Below are 19,757 nucleotides of genomic sequence, written 5' to 3'. Positions count from 1 at the left end.
TGGCCTTCATCAATCGTAGAATTGAAATTAGGAGACGAGAGGTAGTGTTATAAGACCTTGGTCAGACCCCATTTGGAGTATTGTGCTCAGTTCTGGTCGCCTCACTACAGGAAGGATATTGAAGCCATAGAAAGGGTGCAGAGGAGATACACAAGAATGTTGCCTGGATTGGGGAGCATGCCTTATGAGAATAGGTTGAGTGAACTCGGCCTTTTCTCCTTGGATCAACGGAGGATGAGAGGTGACTTGACAGAGGTGTATAAAATGATGAGAGCATTGATCGTCTGCATGGTAAGAGGCTTTTTCCCAGGGCTGAAATGGTTGCTACAAGACGACACAGGTTTAAGCTGCTGGGGAGTAGGTACAGAGGAGATGTCAGGGGTAAGTTTTTCACCCAGAGAGTGGTGATTGCGTGGAATGGGCTGCCGGCAACGATGGTGGAGACGCATACAATAGGGTCTTTTAGGAGACTTTTGGATAGGGAATGGAGCTTAAAATAGGGGCTATAGGTAAGCCTAGTGATTTCTGAGGTAGGAACATGTTCGGCACAACTTTGCGGGGCCAGATTGCTTGTATTCTGCTGTAGGTTATCGATGTTTCTATGTTTCTATGACTAAAGTGTGGATGGGAGATTCATCACTCAGTAGAACAGAAACCATATTTTGCTGTCGCGCTAGAGTCATCCGAATGGTATTTTCCCTTCCTGGTGTCACAATTAGGGATGTCTGGTGTCGAGTCTAAGGTATTCCCACGGGACTGGATTAGCAGCCAGTAGTCCTGTTGTACACCGACACCAATGACATAGGTAGACAAGGTGAAGAGGTCATGAAGAGAGTTTTTAGGCAGCTATGTAGGAAGCTGACAAACAGGACTTCAAGGGTGATCAGCTCTTGCTCCCTGTACCACGTGCCAGTGAAAGTAGGAACAGACTGATTTGGCAGGTGAATGTGTGGCTGAGGAATGATGCAGCGGGCAGGGGTTAAAGTTATTGATCATTGGGATCTCTTCTGGGGAAGGCGTGACCCGTACAATAGGGACGGTTGCACCTCAGCCTTAGGAATTCGAAAGTCCTTACGGGCAGGGTAAAAAAGTTAATACGGATATGTTTAAATTAGTTTAGCAGGGTGATGTGAATCGAAGTGACAGTGCCAAACATGAAGTAGTTGGTTTACAAACAGAAGCAGTGTGTAGTGAGACTGTTAGCAAGGAAATTATGATAATAGGACAAAAATGCAGTCAACAGGATCAGCTCAATGTAAAATTGAAAAGCGTGTCTACAGTACTGAGGTGTTACTCAACAAGGTAGATGAATTTGAAGTATGGTTACAGATTGCCGAGTATGATGTTGCAGGCATCACTGAATCGCGGCTGGAGAAAGATTGCAGCTGGGAACATAATGTCCAAAGGGTACACATTATATCGAAAGATAGGCAGGAAGACAGAGCGGTTGTCAATGCTCTGTTGGTAAACAAGGGAAATCAGATCATTAGAAAGATATGACACAGGTTCGGAAACTGTTTACTCATTATGGATAGAGCAAAGGAACAGCAAAGGTGAAAAGACTTCATTGGAGTTGTATACAGAGCCCCAAGCTGTCATAAGGATGTAATCTACAAATTACAACGAGAGAGAAAAAAATCATGCCAAAAGCGCATATTCAATGAGTTTTTTTTTTAATGCAGGTAGATTGGGAATATTAGGTTGGTGCTGGAGTCCGAGAGGAGAATTTTGTGGAATGTTTAGAATTTGAATTATTAGAGCAGCTCCTGGTTGAGCCGACTAGGGGATCAGCTATTTTGGATTGTAAGTTGTGCAATGAATAGGACTAAATTAGAGAGATTAAGGTGAAAGAATCCTATGGAACAATTGATCATAATATGATCGTATTTTCCCTGAAATCTGAAACAGAGAAGGTAAAGTCAGATATATCACGACACAGAGGAGTATAGAGAAGTACAGAGGCAAGAGAGGGGAGTTGGCATGAATTGATTGGAAAAGAACATTGACAGTGAGGACGACAGAGCAGGAAAGACTGGAATTCCTGGAAGTAGTTCCGACGGCACAGGATATATGCATTCCCAAGAGTAGGATGTAGTCTAAAAGCAACATGACACAACCGTTACTACCAAGAGAAAGCAAAACCAACACAATAGCCAAACAGAGTATTAGTGGGAAATTCGACAAATGGGAAGCTTTCTTATACCAACAGAACAAAAAAAATCTAATAACCACATTAAGACTGTAAAGATGGAATACGAAAGTGTACTAGCCAATCATCTTAAAGAGAATCGCAAAACTTTCTTCAGATACATAAAGTGTAAAATACAGTCAACAGTGGATATTGGACCGCTGTATAACGATGCCTTAGAGGTAGTTATTGGGGATAAGGAAACAGCGGGAAAACTGTACATTTCACCCGTCTTCGTTGGATGTTCCAAATGTCAGCAGTCATGAAGTGTATGAAGTTACCATTAACAGAGGGAAAGTTCTTGGGAAACTAAGAAGGTCTGAGCGTAGACAAGGCACCAGGATCTGACGCCAAGGTTCAGAAAGACATCACTAAAGAGATTGTTTGTCGCATTATCAGTAACCTTTCAAGAAACAATAGATTCTCAAATGGGTCCAGAGCACTGCAGAATTGGAAATGTCACTCCACTCCTCAAGAAGAAGAAAGGAAATTATATGCCAGTTAAGCTGACCTCATTGAATGGGAAGATGCCAGAATCGATTGCAAAGGATTCTTTCTTCTTTGATCAAGGTCTGAAGTAATCCGGGGAGAAGGCAGAAGATTGGGGCTGTGAGGAATATAAGATTTTCCATGATGATATAGTGAAGAAGACTCGATGGGCCAAATAACCCGGTTCTGCTAGTACGTCTTACGGTCTTCAGAGAACCTGAAACGTCCGAAGTTAGATCCGGAAGTTTAAAGATCTGAAGTTAAATGGAGAGACAGAAACGTCTGCATATGTAGATTGGTCTGTTGACAGGCCTCAAGGTAGATCGGGAAGCTGACATGTTTGAAGTTAGATTCAGAGGTCAAAATGACTGAAGATAGATTGGGAGGTGAAAGGGTTTGAAGTTTGATATGGAAGCCGAACATAGGTTGGAAGCTGAATGGACTGAAGTTAGATCGGGAATCTGAAAGGCCTGAAAGTAGATTCGGAGGCTGATTGGACTGGAGGTTGGTCGGGAGAATGAAATATCAGAAGGTCCATCCTTGAAGGTGAATATTGTCTCCCACGTGAGACCGCAGACAAAGAAAGTAACTGGGACTTATCTGATAGAAACGGAGACTTATCTGGTTAGCTGGCGGTTAATAGTGCTGCTCCTCAGCAAGTGGTGTTGGGATCGCGCCGTTACACGTAATATGTAAATGACTTGTATGAGTGAATAGCTGGCTTTGCTTCCACATTTTCATACGATACCAACATTAGTGGAGGGGGAGCCTCGTTTGAGGAAGCCGGAAGAATTCACAAGCACAAAAACGGATTGGGAAATTGGGCAAGGATTTGTCAGATGGAATTTAGTGTCAGGAAATTGATGGCGATGCACTTTGGTAGAATTACTAAAGGCGCAAATAACTTCCTTAACGGTGCGAAAATCCATTCATAAGATGTGCAAAGAGATGTTGGTGTTATCGTGTAGGATTCTCTAAAGGTTAGCATGCAGGTTCGGTTGAGAGTAAGGATGGAAAATACTGGGTTAGCATTCATGTAGAGAGGATTAGAAAGTAAAAGCAAGGATGCAATGCTGAAGATTTATAAATCATTGGTCATACCACATTAAGCGTATTGCTTTGAGGGGTGGACCCCATATAGAGAACAGGGTGTGCTGAAGTTGGCGAGGGTGAGGAGGAGGATCATTAGAATGCTGTCGGAATGCAAGTGCTATCTTCAGAGAAGTGTTGGATGGTCAAGTCCTGTACTCACAGGAGGTTAGAAATATGAGCTGGGATCTCACGGAGTATTAAATGGCAGAGATATTGTGGACCAGATTGCAAAACCTAAGAATAGAGGAGTGTCCAATTAGACGAGATATGATGAAGCATTTCTTCAACCAGAGGGTGTTAAATCCAAGGAATTCATTGCCATAGGTGGACATGGAGTACATGTACTCGTGGATATTTAACATAGAAACATAGAAAACCTATAGTGCAATACAGGCCCTTCGGCCCACAAAGTTGTGGAGAACGTGTCCCTACCTTAGAAGTTACCAGGGTTAACAGTAGCCCTCTATTTTTCTAAGCTCCATGTACCTATCCAGAAGTCTCTTAAAACATCCGATTCGTATCCACCTCCACCACTGTTGCCGCCAACCCATTTCATGCACTCACTGCGCTCTGCGTAAAAAAAAAAAACTTATCCCCTGAAGTCTCCTCTGTACCTACTCCCAAGCACCGTAAACCTGTCCCCTCTTGTGGCAGCCATTTCAGCCCTGGGAAAAAGCCTCTGACTATCCACACGATCAATGCCTCTCATCATCTTACACACTTCTATCAGGTCACCTCTCATCCTCCGTCGCTCCAAGGAGAAAAGGCCGAGTATAAAGTGAAGGTTGATAGGCTCTTGTTCAGCAAAGATATCAAAGTTTACAGGAAGAAGGTAGTGGAATAGGATAGAAAGATAATAAATCAGCCATTATCGGTGGACAGAACCGAAGCGCTGAATGGCACAAAAGCTCCCACATCTTCTGGTTATCGACGACAGATTAGATGTCATTTCGCCTCTCTTAGTCACTGACAAGAGTTTATTGAGGATGATATTTCGAAGTATTTTGAATTCCCGAATCACAAAAAATGAAGTCAGCACAATTGTTCAGAACTCTGCCAGGAAAATTTGAGAAGCTCACCCTCCCTTCTGCCAAACGGCGAGGAGAGAATGTTCTGTGCCCCGTTATGCATTAGCTGCACAACATACTCAACTATACGCCTCGGTGTATGACCTACCTTTTGCAGAAAGCTACGAAGAAGAAGGAGTTGTTGAAATTGGCTTTCTGCTCAGTGAGCGTACGATTGAAGTAATATGCCCGTTTCAGGAAACTCTGACGAATCCTACGGACAAAAACGTCCATTGTTGGGAAACGAGTTATAAATGCCTGCAAGATAAAAACATCGTAGAAATTGCAACAGAAACATTCCGATACACACCCATCTATCGACGCTGCACTGCCATTCAGTCAGATGTAAGGTTATATCAGAGATCCCCTCCGGTTTCTTTCACATACATCCCACTCTACTGAACGGCGACACGTTTCCTTCTCGCCTCTTCGGCATCCCGGGATATTCCAGATGAGACCGAACCCCCCAACGGCCCCACCATTCTGGTTCACTACAGCCACTGACCCTGGTCTGGCCACTGACTCGCCTTTGTTAAACCTGCCTGTTTAAAGAATTCCAACTAATTTGTCAGGTGTAATTTCCCCATAAGGTAACGGTGCTGAATTCGGCGTCCTTTATCGTTTGCCTTTCATTGAACCAAAATCCTTTCCCTTAATAATGAATAGCAAAAGCGTTATGTGGTGCAGAATTCCTCACCGGACTGGAAAACATTGATTATCCCACACATGGGCCGACGCTAGCTTTCCTCGAACCCCAATCTTGTCCCTAACTTCAGTAGCGGAAACACATGCAATCAATTAACCATCATCCTACAGTGAAAGCATCCTCATCCAGTTCCCGACCACATTCCGCCCTCGGCCTGCGGGCCGGACACAATATGACGTCTGATCAGGTAGCAGATGGTCCTCACTTGTGGGTTCGTTGGTGTTGGAGGGTTTTCCCAATGTTCTTCGGGAATCATCAAGTACATTGTAATATTTCCATCTCTGGTGAATGAAAGGAGAAATATTCCATTGCTATGCATCAGATATCCTGGGGGGTGATAAAGGAAGTTGTAAATATGTATTCCTTTCATTAGAATCTCAAACAGGAATTTCAATAGAAAGCGGTAGCACAGTTCAGGCACTCCACCCTATCAACTTGTGACACCAGTTTCAATAAATTAAGAACCGTGTTGCCAGATGACTTTGTTCCTCAGTGTCGTACTGCTCACTGTGTAAGACTTACGATGATTGGTCCTAATGACGTTGTAAAGATATTTCCCATGTTGGGAGAGTCTAGAATTACAGGGCACAACCTCATTAGAGGAGAGCGCTTTCAAAGCAGAGAGTCGGAGAGATTTCTTTAACTATAGGGTGGCGGATCTGTGAAATTTGTTACCAGCAGACTATGGAGCTCAGCTGACGGTGTGTATTTAAGGAAGAGATTAATAAGTTCTTGACCGGACATGACGTCAAAGGTTATGGGAAGAAGGCCGGGAACTGGTGTAGAGGAGGAGACAAATGAAAGGATCACCCATTCTTGAATACCCGAGCAGATTCGATGGGCCACATAGCCTAATTCTGCTCCGATGCTTTATGGTCCTCTGGTCTTATGTTATGGACATAATGAATCATGATTGAAAGAAGATGACAGCTGTGAACTAAATGTCCAAGTTACAGATTGTATCCAGAGGAGAGACAGAAACGCAGAGGGGGCAGCGAATATCTGCAAGTAGAATTGAAAGGAGTAACATATGGTCGGAAGGTGTTGAATCATTGTGGATAGAACTCAGGAACTGCAATGGTGAAAAATACCTGATGGGAGATGTACAAAGTCTCTACTGTCACTGTGGAAGACAGTAGCACTTTGCTAGATGCTCCATTTGTCAGGCGTCATGAGGTGCGTGAAGTTGCCATTGACAGAGAATAGGGTTTGGTGAAGCTGAAAATGCTGAAGGTAGATAAATCGTCTAGACCAGATGGTGCATACTTTAGGGTTCTGAAAAAGGTGGCTGAAGAGATTGTGGAGGAATTAGTAATGATATAGTACTAGAATAAGTAAAGTTTGCAATGGTTGCGGAAGACTGTAAAATGGCAAATCGTAACCACTCTTCAAAAAGGGAGAGAGAGGCTTAAGAAAGGAATCTGTAGGCGATTACTTTGACCTCAGGGCATGTCAAGACGTTGGAGTCGATTAATAAGGATAAAGTCTCTGGGTACTTTAAGGCACATGAAAAAAAAACGCCTTAGTCAGAAAATAGTTTTCTCAATGGAAAATCTTGCCTAAAAATCTGTTGGATTCTTTGAACATAAAGAGATAAGAAATAGCAGCAGGTGTCGGCCTCTGATGGTCGAGCCCGCTCCGCTATTCAATGAGGTCATGGACTCATCTCCACCTACCTGTCTTTCTCCAATAACAATTAATTCCCCTACTATATAAAAATCTATCCAAACTTGTTTTAAAGAATATTTACTGAGGTAGACTCCGCGCCTCCATTGTGCTGAGAATTCCACAGATTCTCCACTTTCTGGGAAAAACATTTCCTCTTCATCTTGTTCTAAATTATTCCGACGAATTTGAGGCTATATCCCTTCGTTGTACTCTCGCTTATCAGTGCAAACAACCATCCCGCCTTTATCTTATAGAGCAACACACATAAAAGGTGCTGCGTTCACCAGCAACTTTTATGTGTGTTGCTTGAATTTCCAGCATCTGCAGAATTCCTGTTGTTTATCTTATAGAGGATTAATTTAGCCGCTTTTATAATTCCAGCTAGTAGAGTCCCAGGCAACTCAATCTCGTCTCATCGTCTCACCCCTCTCATCTCTGGATTCAATCTGTGGAATCTCCTCTGCAGGGCGCTCAACTCCGGTATATTCCTCCTCAAATAAGGAGACTAAACCTGCACACGGTACTCCAGGTGAAGCTGATCATACCCTGTACAGTTGCAGAATGGCCTCCTAGCTCTTAAATTGAATCCCTCTTGCAATGAAGACCAGCATTCCTTTTGCCTTCTTGATAGCCTGTTTCACCTGCACTCCAACCTTCTCTGATTCATGCCCGATCACTCCTAAGTCCCTCTGCACAGCAGCATGCTGCATTTTTTTTACATTTAAATAATAATCTGCTCTTCCATTTTCCCTTGCAAATTGGATGACTTCGCATTTAGCAAAATTGTAGGCCGCCAGCCAGACCCTTGCCGACTCACAGAAGCTATCTATATCTCTCTGCAGACTCTCCGTATCTTCTGCACAATTGTATTTTCCTCTCAGTGTAGTATTATCAACATACGTAGACACACTGCTCTCGTTCCCCTCTTCCAGATCGCTCATGTACATCCTGAACAGTTGCACCGACCCCTGCGGCAAACTGCAAACAACTGATTGCCAAACAGAGTAATATCTACGTATACCGACTCTCTGTTTTCCTCTGAGTTAATCAACCCTCTATCCATGCTAATATAGCACCCCAACTCTATGCATCGTTATCCCATGTATGTCTTTCATGTTTTACCTTATTAAACGCCTTCCGGAACTCCTAGTGAATAACGTCCATCTGTCCCCCTCTATCCACTGGGCTCGTTAAATTATGAAATAACTCCAGTAAGTTTCTCAAGCGAAGCCTACCTTCCCTGAATCTATGCCGCGTCTGCCTGATGGATCCATCTATTTCCAGATGTTTCGCTATTTCTTTGCTAATGATGGCTTCAAACATTTTCACAGCTACGGATGTTAATCTAACTGGCCTATAGTTACATGCCTTTTGCCTATATCCTTTTTTTTTAATGGTGACGTGACATTTGCCGTCTTCCGTTTTACGGGAAGCTGCTCAGAGTCCAGTACATTTTGGTAAGCATCTACTATAACTTCTACCATTTTTTTCAGTTCCGAGGGACCCTGATCAAGTTTGTTCAGCACCACCTCTTTCTTGCCATCGGTTATATCGAGGTCCTTACCTCCTATCTCATCCATAACAGCTCTCTTTGGTATATTGGATGTGTGCTCAACGGTGAAGACAGGCACAGAATGGTCATTCCAAGCCTCGGGTATTTCCTGATTACCCGACATCAATTCCCGCTTCCCAACATCCAGGGGACATCCATTCACTTTAGCTAACCTTTTCCGATTTATAAAATTATCAAAAAAAACACAATATTTTTTCTATCGCAAACACGAGGAAATCTACAGATGCTAGAATATCAAGCAACGCACATAAAAAATTCTGGTGAACGCAGCGAGCCAGGCAGCATCTATTGAAAGAGATGCAATCGACGTTTCAGGCAGAGACCCTTCGTCAGGACTAACTGAAAGATGAGTGAGTAAGAGTAACACTCTTTCTGTTCTTTTGTTTTTCATTGTCTGGTATTGTGCAAGAAAACCATTAAGGTTGCACTCTGTGAAATCTTCCTCAGGACTGCCTCGCCCAATCACTTGCTCAATCTACGTGCAAGTAAAATACCCCCATGATAACTGCTGTCCGTTCTTACATGCCTCAGATATTTCTCTGTTTATTGCTCTGCCACTGTAATGTTATTATTCGGTGACCGACAGACAACTCCCACGAGTGATGTTTTCCCTTTCTTAATCACTTCCCAGATGGATCCAATATTCTGCTCCTCAAATCTTGCATTGGCTCTTACTATAGCCCTGAACTCATCTTTGAATAGGAGCGCTATCCCACCTCCCGTACTTTTCTGTCTATCCATCCGTATTACCTTATATACTTGGATATTTAATACCCTATCCTCATCACCTTGCAGCCGTCTCTGTGACAGACACTAAATAGTACCCCTTGGTTCTGTGCCGCAAGTTCATTGACCTTATTTCGAATACTGCGGGAATTCCAATGAATTGCCCTGACACTGATATTTTAATCATTTTCTCTTTTGGGCTTGACTGTTCGATACTCCATACTTTTCCCTTTTTTATCTTTTGCATTTACTTATTTTATCGACACTTTTCTTTTTATTACTTTATGCATACTTATCCAAATTGTTGAACACACCCTCTTGCAATTTAGTTTAAAGCCATGTCCACAGCCCTAATTATGTATCCAGGTCATATCACGTTTCAGGTGGAGCCCGTCCCATAGGCACATCTCCATTCTTCCCCAATACTGGTGTCAATTTCCCATGAATTCAAACCCACTGCTCCCACACTAATCCTTGAACTGCGATCAGATCTTCTTGTTCCTATGCCAATTTGCATAAATAATTGAAAAATAATAAGCAGAGTAGTCAAAGGAGAATTCGAAGATGCAGTGTACATAGATTTTCTGAAGCCCTTTGACAAGATGCCACTCATGAGGCTGGTGAACAAACTACGAGCCCGTGGTATTACAGGAAACATTCTAGCATGGATAGAACAGTAGCTACTTGGTCGGACGCAAAGAGTGGAACTAAAGTAGCCGTTTCTTGTTGAATGCAGGCACCCAGTTGTGTTCCAATTGGGAGTCTATTGGGCTCGCTATTTTTTACATTTGGGATTTCATCTGGGGAATTAATGACCTGTAGAAAAGTGAAAAGTTGCACTTGTCGCAGGGAGGGGCAATATTCTCGTGGACCCATTTGATGGAACTGTTCGGGAGGATTTAATCTAATTTGACAGCGTGTGGGACCTTGATGAATGGACTCACGGTAGGACGGATGTTTTGTTTTTAAGCGTGCTGTCAGACTCTGAGGAAGAGCAGCAGATGAAAAGCCAAAATTGCAGTCAGCAGGGTGAGCATCAGTGCACTGGGAATGCACAATCAAAAGCGATAACAAATACGGCACTGAAAGTGCTATATCTCAGTTCACAGAGTATAAGAAACAAGGTAGATGATATTGTTCCATAGTTGCTAATTGTCAGTTATGATGTTGTGGCCATCACTGAATCATGGCTGAAAGGTAGTTGTAAAAACCCAGGAAAAAGGTTTCTCCGTGCTCCTGTCAGTGACCTGTGAACCTGTTTGGGCAACTAGGAAGAAGCAGAAGAAGAAGAAGAAGAAGAAGAAGAAGAAGAAGAAAAAGAAGACGAAGAAGAATAAGAAGAAGGAGAAGAGGGAGAAGGAAGAGAAAGAAGAGAAGGAAGAGGAAGAAGAAGAAGAAGAAGAAGAGGAGGAGGAGGACAAGAAGAAGAGAAGAAGAAGAAGAAGAAGAAAAAGAAGAAGAAGAAGAAGAGGAAGAGGAAGAGGAGGAGGAGAAGAAGAAGAAGAAGAAGAAGAAGAAGAAGAAGAAGAAGAAGAAGAAGAAGAAGAAGAAGAAGAAGAAGAAGAAGAAGAAGAAGAAGAAGACGACAACGACGACGAAAACGACTTGGACTTTTTCCGAGCGTAATAAGGACTAGCACTAGGGAGCAGATTGGAGGGGTATATATGTGAAATATGATGCAGGTTCCTGTACGTGGAGAATGGTGGGTGTGTGGAACGCGCGGCCAAGGGCGTAGAATGAGACAGATACTTTCGGAGAATTGAAGAAACTCCAAAATGGGCACACGAATGAGAAATTAAAAGGGAGGCTACGCAGGACAGAGGGTTAGATTGATCTCACGCTGGATAAAATGTCAGGACATCATCGTGCCCCGGAGGGTCTGTGCCACGTTGTACTCTTATGTTCGGTGATACTGTAATTTTCTCTTTATTAAACTGAAATTTATTCACGGCTGTGATTTCAATCCTCTCCGATTTTCTGATCTACCATAACCGTTCCACATTCACAAACACTCTGTTGGAATATGGTGCTACATCATGGATTATGGCTCAGGCCTTAACCTTCTGGAAAAAAAAATGCCGCTGTTTTCAACTGATCGATTACTTGATAAAGACTTCCACATGACTGTGCAGGCACATCGCGAGGGGGAGCGGTATGCAGCTGCTCGCTGCCACATAGACTGGGTCGCCCTGCAATGGTGAAGATGCAGAGCGGACAGCTGCGTAACAGCTGGGCTGTGACAGTCACCACTTCTTTCCTGACATCCCAACCCACCGACACTCCCAACCTACCTGCGGAGTTGCCCCGCGTTGTATAGTCGATTAGGATGTGCATGGAAGTGCCAATTTTGAGGCTGATGCTAATATCCACGTGTGTTCCAACCCAGACCGATTCCTTGTAACGCCGGATCTGTCGATATACGATGCTATTGTTAGTGTGCGGAGTTGGAAGTCTGGGGCTATGGTGTGGGGCTCGGAGAGGGGTGGGAAGCAAGATTAGCAGACAGTGAAGTGGCACCATAATCTCACGGTAAATAGTACAGCCACACGGCACTGACGAGGCGAAGGGCTCAACGTGCCACAAGTAACTCTGAGCAGGTACACCAGGTACTCCGCACCTGTGACATCAGTCCCTTTAAAAACGCAAACACTAGAAAATCTGCATATGCTGGAAATTCAAGCAGCACACACAAAATACTGGTGGAACGCAGCAGGCCAGGCAGCATCTATGATAGATACTGCCTGGCCTGCTGAGTTCCACCACCATTTTGTGTGTGTTGCATCAGTCTCTTCTGGGACTTCCGGCAGGGCGGTAGCGTAATGTAGCGACTAGCGTAGAGATTTATAGCTCTATGCACACGACCATCACTGCACTCCCGGCTGTAAAGAGTATCGCTGTTCTCTCTGTAATCGCGTGGGTTAGTTCGGGTGCTCCGGTGGGCCTTGTACATTCCGTGGACGTACGTGTCAGGCTTAGAAATTTGTGGGCCTCCGAAGGCGGCAGCAGAAGTGTGCCGAGCCTTGCAAACTGCCCGCCACTCAACATTAGAGTATATTGGGCGCCGATGCAAACGCCGGATTTACTGTATGTTTCAATATTTAATTTGGATTCGAAATTGGCTGTGTGGGAGAAGACAGAGAGTGGAAGTGGATGATCGCTTCGCAGACTGGAGACCTGTAACTAGTGGTGTGCCTTAGGGATCTGTGCTGAGACTATTGTTATTCGTTTTCTATATCAGTGATCCAGATTATAATGAATCAGCAAGTTTGCTGGTGACTCTAAGATTCGAGGCATTGTGGACAGCGAGGAAGGCTTTCAAACTTGCAGAGGGATCTGGATCAACAGCAAAAATGGGCCAGAAAATGGCAGATGGAAGTTAATGCAGACAAGTGTGAGGTGTTGCATTTTGGAAGCACAAATCAAGGTAGGACATACACAGTAAATTATAGGGCACTGAGGAGTGCGGAGGAACAAAGGGATCTGGGAGTTCAGATACATAATTCCCTTAAAGTGGCGTCACAGGTCGACAGGGTAGTAAAGAAGGCTTTTGGCATCCTGTCATTCATAAATCAAAGTATTGAATATAGGAGTTAGGATGTTTTGGTGAGGTTGTATAAGACATTGGTGAGGCCAAGTTTGGAGTATTCTGTGCAGTTATGGTCACCTAACAATAGGAAGGATATCAGTAAGATTGAAAGAGTGCAGAACAGGTTTAGTAGGATATGCCGGGTCTTCAGGAGTTGAGTTAGAGGGAAAGATTGAACAGGTTAGCACTTTACTGCTTGGAGAGCAGAAGAATGAGGGGAGATTTGATACAGGTTTACAAAATTATGAGGGGTATAGATAGAGTAAATGCGATTAGGGTCTTTCCAGTTATATTAGGAGAGATAAATACGAGAGGACATGGCATTAGGGTGAAAGGGGAAAGGTTTTAAGAGAACATTAGGGGGAACGTCTTCACTCAGGGAGTGGTGGGAGTGTGGAACGAGCTGCCAGCTGACGTGGTAAATGCGGGCTCACTCTTAAGTTTGAAGAATAATTTGGACAGATACATGGATCAAAGAGCTCCGGAGGGTTATGGACTGGATGCAGGTCAATGGCAGCAGCGCAATGAAGTTTCGGCACAGACTAGAACCATAGAACCATAAAACATAAAACAGAAACAGGACTTTTGGCCTTTCCTGGCTGTGCCGAACCATTTTTTTTTTCTGCCTAGGTCCACTAACCTGTACCTGGACCATATCCCTCCATGCACCTCTCATCCATGCACCTGTCCAAGTTTTTCTTAAATGTTCAAAGTGAGTCCGCATTTACCACTTTATCTGGCAGCTCATTCCACACTCCCACCACTCTCTGTGCGAAGAAGCCTCTCTTAATGTTCTCTTTAAACTGCTCCCCCTTCATCCTTAACCCATGTCCTGTGTTTTTTTTCTTTTTATTCTCCCCTAGCCTCAGTGGGAAAAAAACCTGCTTGCCTTCACTCTATCTATACCCATCATAATTTTATATACCTCTATCTATTCAACCTTTCTCTGTAATTCAGTTTCTCAAGTCCTGGCAACGTCCTTGTAAACCTTCACTGCACTCTTTCAATCTTATTTATATCCTTCCTGTAATTTGGTAACCAAAAGTGCACACAATACTCAAAATTCGGCCTCACCAATGCCTTGTGCAACTTCACTATAACATTCCAACTCTTATACTCAATACTTTGATTTATAAAGGCCAATGTACCAAAAGCTCTCTTTACGACCCTATCTACCCGTGATGCCACTTTTAGGAAATTTTGTATCTGTGTTCCCAGATCCCTCTGTTCTACTGCACTCCTCATTGCCCTAACATTTACCTTGTATGTTCTACCTTGGTTTGTCCTTCCAAAGTGCAATACCTCACACTTGTCTGTATTAAACTCCATCTGCCATTTTTATAGCCCATTTTTTCAGCTGTCCCAAATCCCTCTGGACGTTTTGAAAACCTTCCTCACTGTGCACTACACCACCAATCTTTGTATCATCAGCAAATTTGCTGACCCAATTTACCCTATTATCATCCAGGTCATTGATATAGATAATAAATAACAATAGACCCAGCACTGATCCCTGAGTCACACTACTAGTCACAGGCCTCCACTCAGAGAAGCAATCCTCCACTACCACTCTCTGACTTCTTCCATTGAGTCAATGTCTAATCCAATTTACTACATTTCCATGTATACCTAGCGAATGTATCTTCCTAACTAACCTCCCATGCGGGACCTCGTCAAAGGTCATGTAGACAACATACACTTTCCTGGGAACCTCCTCGAAAAATTCCAACAGATTTGTTAAACATGACCTACCACGCATAAAGCCATGTTGACGCTCCCTGATAAGTCCCTGTCTACCCAAATACTTGTAGATCCTATCTCTTAGTACTCCTTCCAATAATTTACCTACTACTGGCCTATAATTTCCCGGATTATCTTTACAGCATTTTTTAAACAAAGGAACCACATGAACCATCCTCAAATCCTTCGGTACCTCTCCGGTAGATACCGATATTTTAAATATATCTGCCAGGGCCCCTGCAATTTCAACACTAGTCTCCTTCAAGGTCCGAGGGAATACTCTGTCAGGTCCTGGGGATTTATCTACTCTGATTTGACTCAAGATATCAAGCATCTCCCCCTCTTCAATCTGAATAGATTCCATGATCTCACTACTTGATTTCTCAATTCCATAGACTTCATGCCAGTTTTCGTAGTAAATACAGACGCAAAAACTGACTTAAGATCTCCCCCATTTCTTTTGGTTCCATACACAGCCGACCACTCTGATCTTCAAGAGGACCAATTTTATCCCTTACTATCCTTTTACTCTTAATATACCTGTAAAAGCTCTTTGGATTGTCCTTCACTTTGACTGCCAAGGCAACCTCATGTCTTCTTTTAGCTCTCCTGATTTCTTTCTTAAGTTTATTTTTGCACTTTTTATACTCCTCAAGCACCTTACTTCCTCCTTGTTTCCTGTACATGTCATACATCTCCATCTTCATCTTTATCAGAGTTCCGATATCCTTTGAGAACCAAGGTTCCTTACACTTATTCACTTTGCCTTTAATCCAGACAGGAACATACAAACTCTGCACTCTCAAAATTTCACCTTTGAAGGCCTCCCACTTACCAATCACATCCTTGGCAGAGAACAACCTGTCCCAATCCACGCCTTTTAGATCCTTTCCCATTTCTTCAAATTTTGCCTTTTTCCAGTTTAGAACCTCAACGCGAGGACCAGATCTACCTTCATCCATGATCAAGTTGAAACTAATTGTGTTATGATCACTGGAACCAAAGTATTCCCCTACACACACTTCTGTCACCTGTCCTAACTCGTTTCCTAATAGGAAATCTAATATTGTATTCTCTCTAGTTGTTGCCTCTATATATTAACTAGAAAAAAAAATTCCTGAACACATTTTACAAACTCGAACCCGTCTAGACCTTTACCAGTATTGGGGTCCCAAGCAATATGTGTAAAATTTAAATCCTCTACTATCACAACTTTATGTTTCCTGCCGTTGTCTGCTATCTCTCTGCAGATTTGCTCCTCCAACTCTCGCTGACTATTGGGTGGTCTAGAATACAACCCCATCAACTTGTTCATACCTTTCCTGTTTCTCAGTTCCACCCAAATGCCTTGGTAGACAAGCCCTCTAATCTGTCCTGCCTGAGCACTGCTGTAACATTTTCCTGACTAGCAAAGCCACACCACTAAAAGGGACGAATGACCTTTTTTCTGTGCTGTAGTGTTCTATAGTTCTATGGTTCTATATAGCATAGAACATATAACATAGAACACCAGAGCACAGGAACGGGTCCCTCGGATCACCGTATTGCATCTCGTCTATTAAATTCGTAATCAAATGGCTAAGTGAACTAATATCCCTTCCCTTCTCACTGTCCGTATGCTTTCATTCCCCTCTAACCAGGTAGAGTAATCTAGTAGAGCGCTTCTATACCCGCTCCAAAGAATGCGCAACCTTCCTATAATTGTTGCTTTACCCTTCACACATTCCCTCCCAGGCCAAAGTGGGGGTTAATTGTCTGTTGTCCTTCTGTTGCTACAGATACCACTGTATGAGGGGTAAGGACTTCCAGGGTTCCGAACCAGTGACGAAAGATCGTATGTGATTCACCCCAGGTCATGATGCAACGTGACGAGAAGGAGCATGCTCATGGCTGTTCCTGAAGAGTGTGATTTATGCAAGACGCCGGCTGCTAATTGGATACACAGATGAAGACGCTGAGCTATGATAGGCGACTAGGTGGCTGCCTGGAGATGAGATGGGTTATCCGATAAATGAACAGATCCGACTGAAGGAGAGACGGTGGCTCGGTCTGAAGCAGGGAGGGAACAGTGATGTTCGCGAACACGTTACCTGATAATCCGCAGTGGTGCACAGGACATCCGAATCCAGACAATGACTGGAAGCAGAAACGCATTGAGAGAATTAAACAGCTCAGTTGCAGCACAGGAATAAGTCATCCCACACAGTTCGCAGGGCAATGGACCATCAGAAGTGAGCCAACGGAGTCTCACAGACCAAAAACCACCAGTGTAAGAGGAAGCGACACTGAGAGAGGGGTGCACTGGACAAGTGGGAGGCGGGTTGTTGGGAAGGAGTTTGGGTTGGTGAGGTATGCTGTGCTGGAGAGCAAAGCAGGGCAAAGGTATGATGCGGCGCTGGGTACAGCTACGATAGAAAATGCTGCGGTTATCAGTAAAGTAGGCAGAGCTTGAATGCCACAGGGGACTCTGTAAACAGCACGGGGCAGAAGGGGTCCTCAGGAGAGATGCGCGGAAGATGGGCTAGGACAGAGGATTAGTGAGTGTGGACGTATGGAATGCCAGAGAGTCTACACAGCAAGTGCAGCTGGACAGAGGTGTTGAGTTGAGAAAGTGAATGTGGCTGGGAGAGATTGGGACTGAAAACACGAGGTCGCGCCGAGGGAAACGCGGCTGAGGAGTGGTGGGACTATATCAGGTCGATTGCGATCATGTGGCAAAGACGTATGCAGCCCCTCAATGACGTGTTGAATTGGTTGGTCGTCGGACGTGCGAGAGTAACTCTCCTTTTTCGGCTTTTGACTGCGATTGTTTTATTTTCTTTTTTTTTTAATCAAAGGAGCTCGGTTAGGAGCTCTTGTAGTGCATGTTACAACGCGTCTCCTGTTACTGACGTGACTGAGCGCAAGTGTTCAATCCTTATCCTCTGTTGTCGTTCTTGTCCCGGGGTACGTAGCAGAGAGAAAGGGATTTACGCGGGGCGGAGCTGGTGCAGGGACGTGGGATTGGGGAAGAAGGCGAGGCAACCAGGACACGGACAGAGCCGGGACAGGGACGGCGACGTGGCTGAGGAGGGTGCGGAGCTGGGCACGGAATCGGGCAGACCGACAGATGTAGGGTTGCGGACGGAATGGAACTTGGCTTAGACCTTACCTGTCACCCAACCCCTCCTCGATGACAAGTGCGGCAACCAGCAGAAATAGAGACAGCATGATCACACTGTGGGAAATAGAATCAGTCACTGCCCAGAATTTGCCAATGCATTAAGACCGTTCACTTGGTTGTATAGCAAGCAACCCTTCAACACACTGAAACCATTTTAGTACTTAATACCAGGCTACAAAGCCACAACTTCAGTGTGTTGGTCCCGATGCTAGGGACTACGATGGTCTCAACATCCACGCACCGTTCCACCTAACACACTCTGCGGCGTATTCCAGGTTCCAGAACCCCCAGCAAATATATATAGTTAAAAACTGGTCTCTACACAATCCTGCCGAACCGCTTACTCGCATCTTGGATCTATATTGTGCTCTATTGAAATATCTGATACACGGGATATAATTCCCATCGGGTCGAACGTCTTAGTTAATCTCCTCCACACTAGAAAAATAAGGGCACACAGCACTGTGGGGAAGGGGATGAAGAAGGGCGAGAGAAGGGGCGGAGAGAGGCGGAAAAGGATGGGTGCTGGAAGAGGTGGGCTATTGGGAAAGAAACTGCGGGACGGGGATACCCTTTTATATGGGCTTCATAGCAAGTTTTTTTTTTCCCTGAATCTCCGTATTTGAGATAAAATAATTTCCCTGCCGCATGAGATGATCCAATCTCAGCGGAAATGAGAGACTTATTTTGTTCCTACAAAGCTGATCCACATTCTCCAATGCCCAAGCTCACTGCTTTCCTCTCTCTCCTCAGTTCTAGTGAAGCTCACTGGAACTAAAATGTCACCACTTCCTCTTCCTACAGCTGGTGCCCGAGTGAAATGTTTATTTATTCTAATTTACAACCTTTCTGTCTTCATGTTGCACTGTTGCAACAAGCAAAACATATCGCTCATATATCCGTGATATTTTACATCATTCGGAGTGTGTTTGGCAACCCTGATCCAAAACACTTGAAGCAAGGAAAATATGCTCCCTGTCTCCAACCTGCTGAGTGCTTGTCAATTGGATACGCTTCAATCTCTATAGCTAACTGTTCGACTATCTATCTATCTATCTGTCCATTTATCTCAAACTACGAATGAATGAATGAATCGATCTATCTATTTATATATCGGTCTATCTGTCTATCTATCTATATGTAAATCTATCCAACCATTTTTATTTATTTTTTGCCATTCTTTCTGCCTTTGCACTGTGCTGCTGCCACAAAAACACAAATTTCACAATCACGCAGTATCTCAGAGAATATAAACCTGATTCTGATTCTGATTGTTAATTCCTCCTTAAAAGGACAGACCAGTATCCTTCCACAGGGGATTGTCCCTGCACTTTGGAAGACCAAAACTGTCAGCAGTACTCTGGTGTATCTGCAACAATGGCGCCTTCAACTGGAATGAACTTTGCTCACTTCAGTAATCAGGCTGCCTAGGTATAAAGACCAGCAGTGAGTTCGGGATTTGTTACTCCAGGATGGTCTGTGACGTGCTGGCACAGCTACACACTCTGGACATCACTGTCAACAGGTCTCTGTTCATTTAGTAATGACTCAGTTTTCGGCACCAAGCCAGATGGGCTTATGTTTATGTATCTGCTATCGTCACCCACTGACTCATAGCTACACCTTGGAGAGTGTGGTCAGACATCACGGAAATAGGACCAGTGACCACACCTCACGAGCCTCAGTTAATGGCCTGGTCTTTGCGATCAGAGCACCACTGAACGTAATTTCCCGAGACTCCCAGTCTGCCAACCCGCCA

This window comes from Mobula birostris, chromosome 13 (assembly GCF_030028105.1).
Source record: "Mobula birostris isolate sMobBir1 chromosome 13, sMobBir1.hap1, whole genome shotgun sequence".
Classification (NCBI taxonomy): domain Eukaryota; kingdom Metazoa; phylum Chordata; class Chondrichthyes; order Myliobatiformes; family Myliobatidae; genus Mobula; species Mobula birostris.
The sequence above is the reverse complement of the archived record's forward strand: the minus strand, read 5'-3'. Positions refer to the sequence as shown.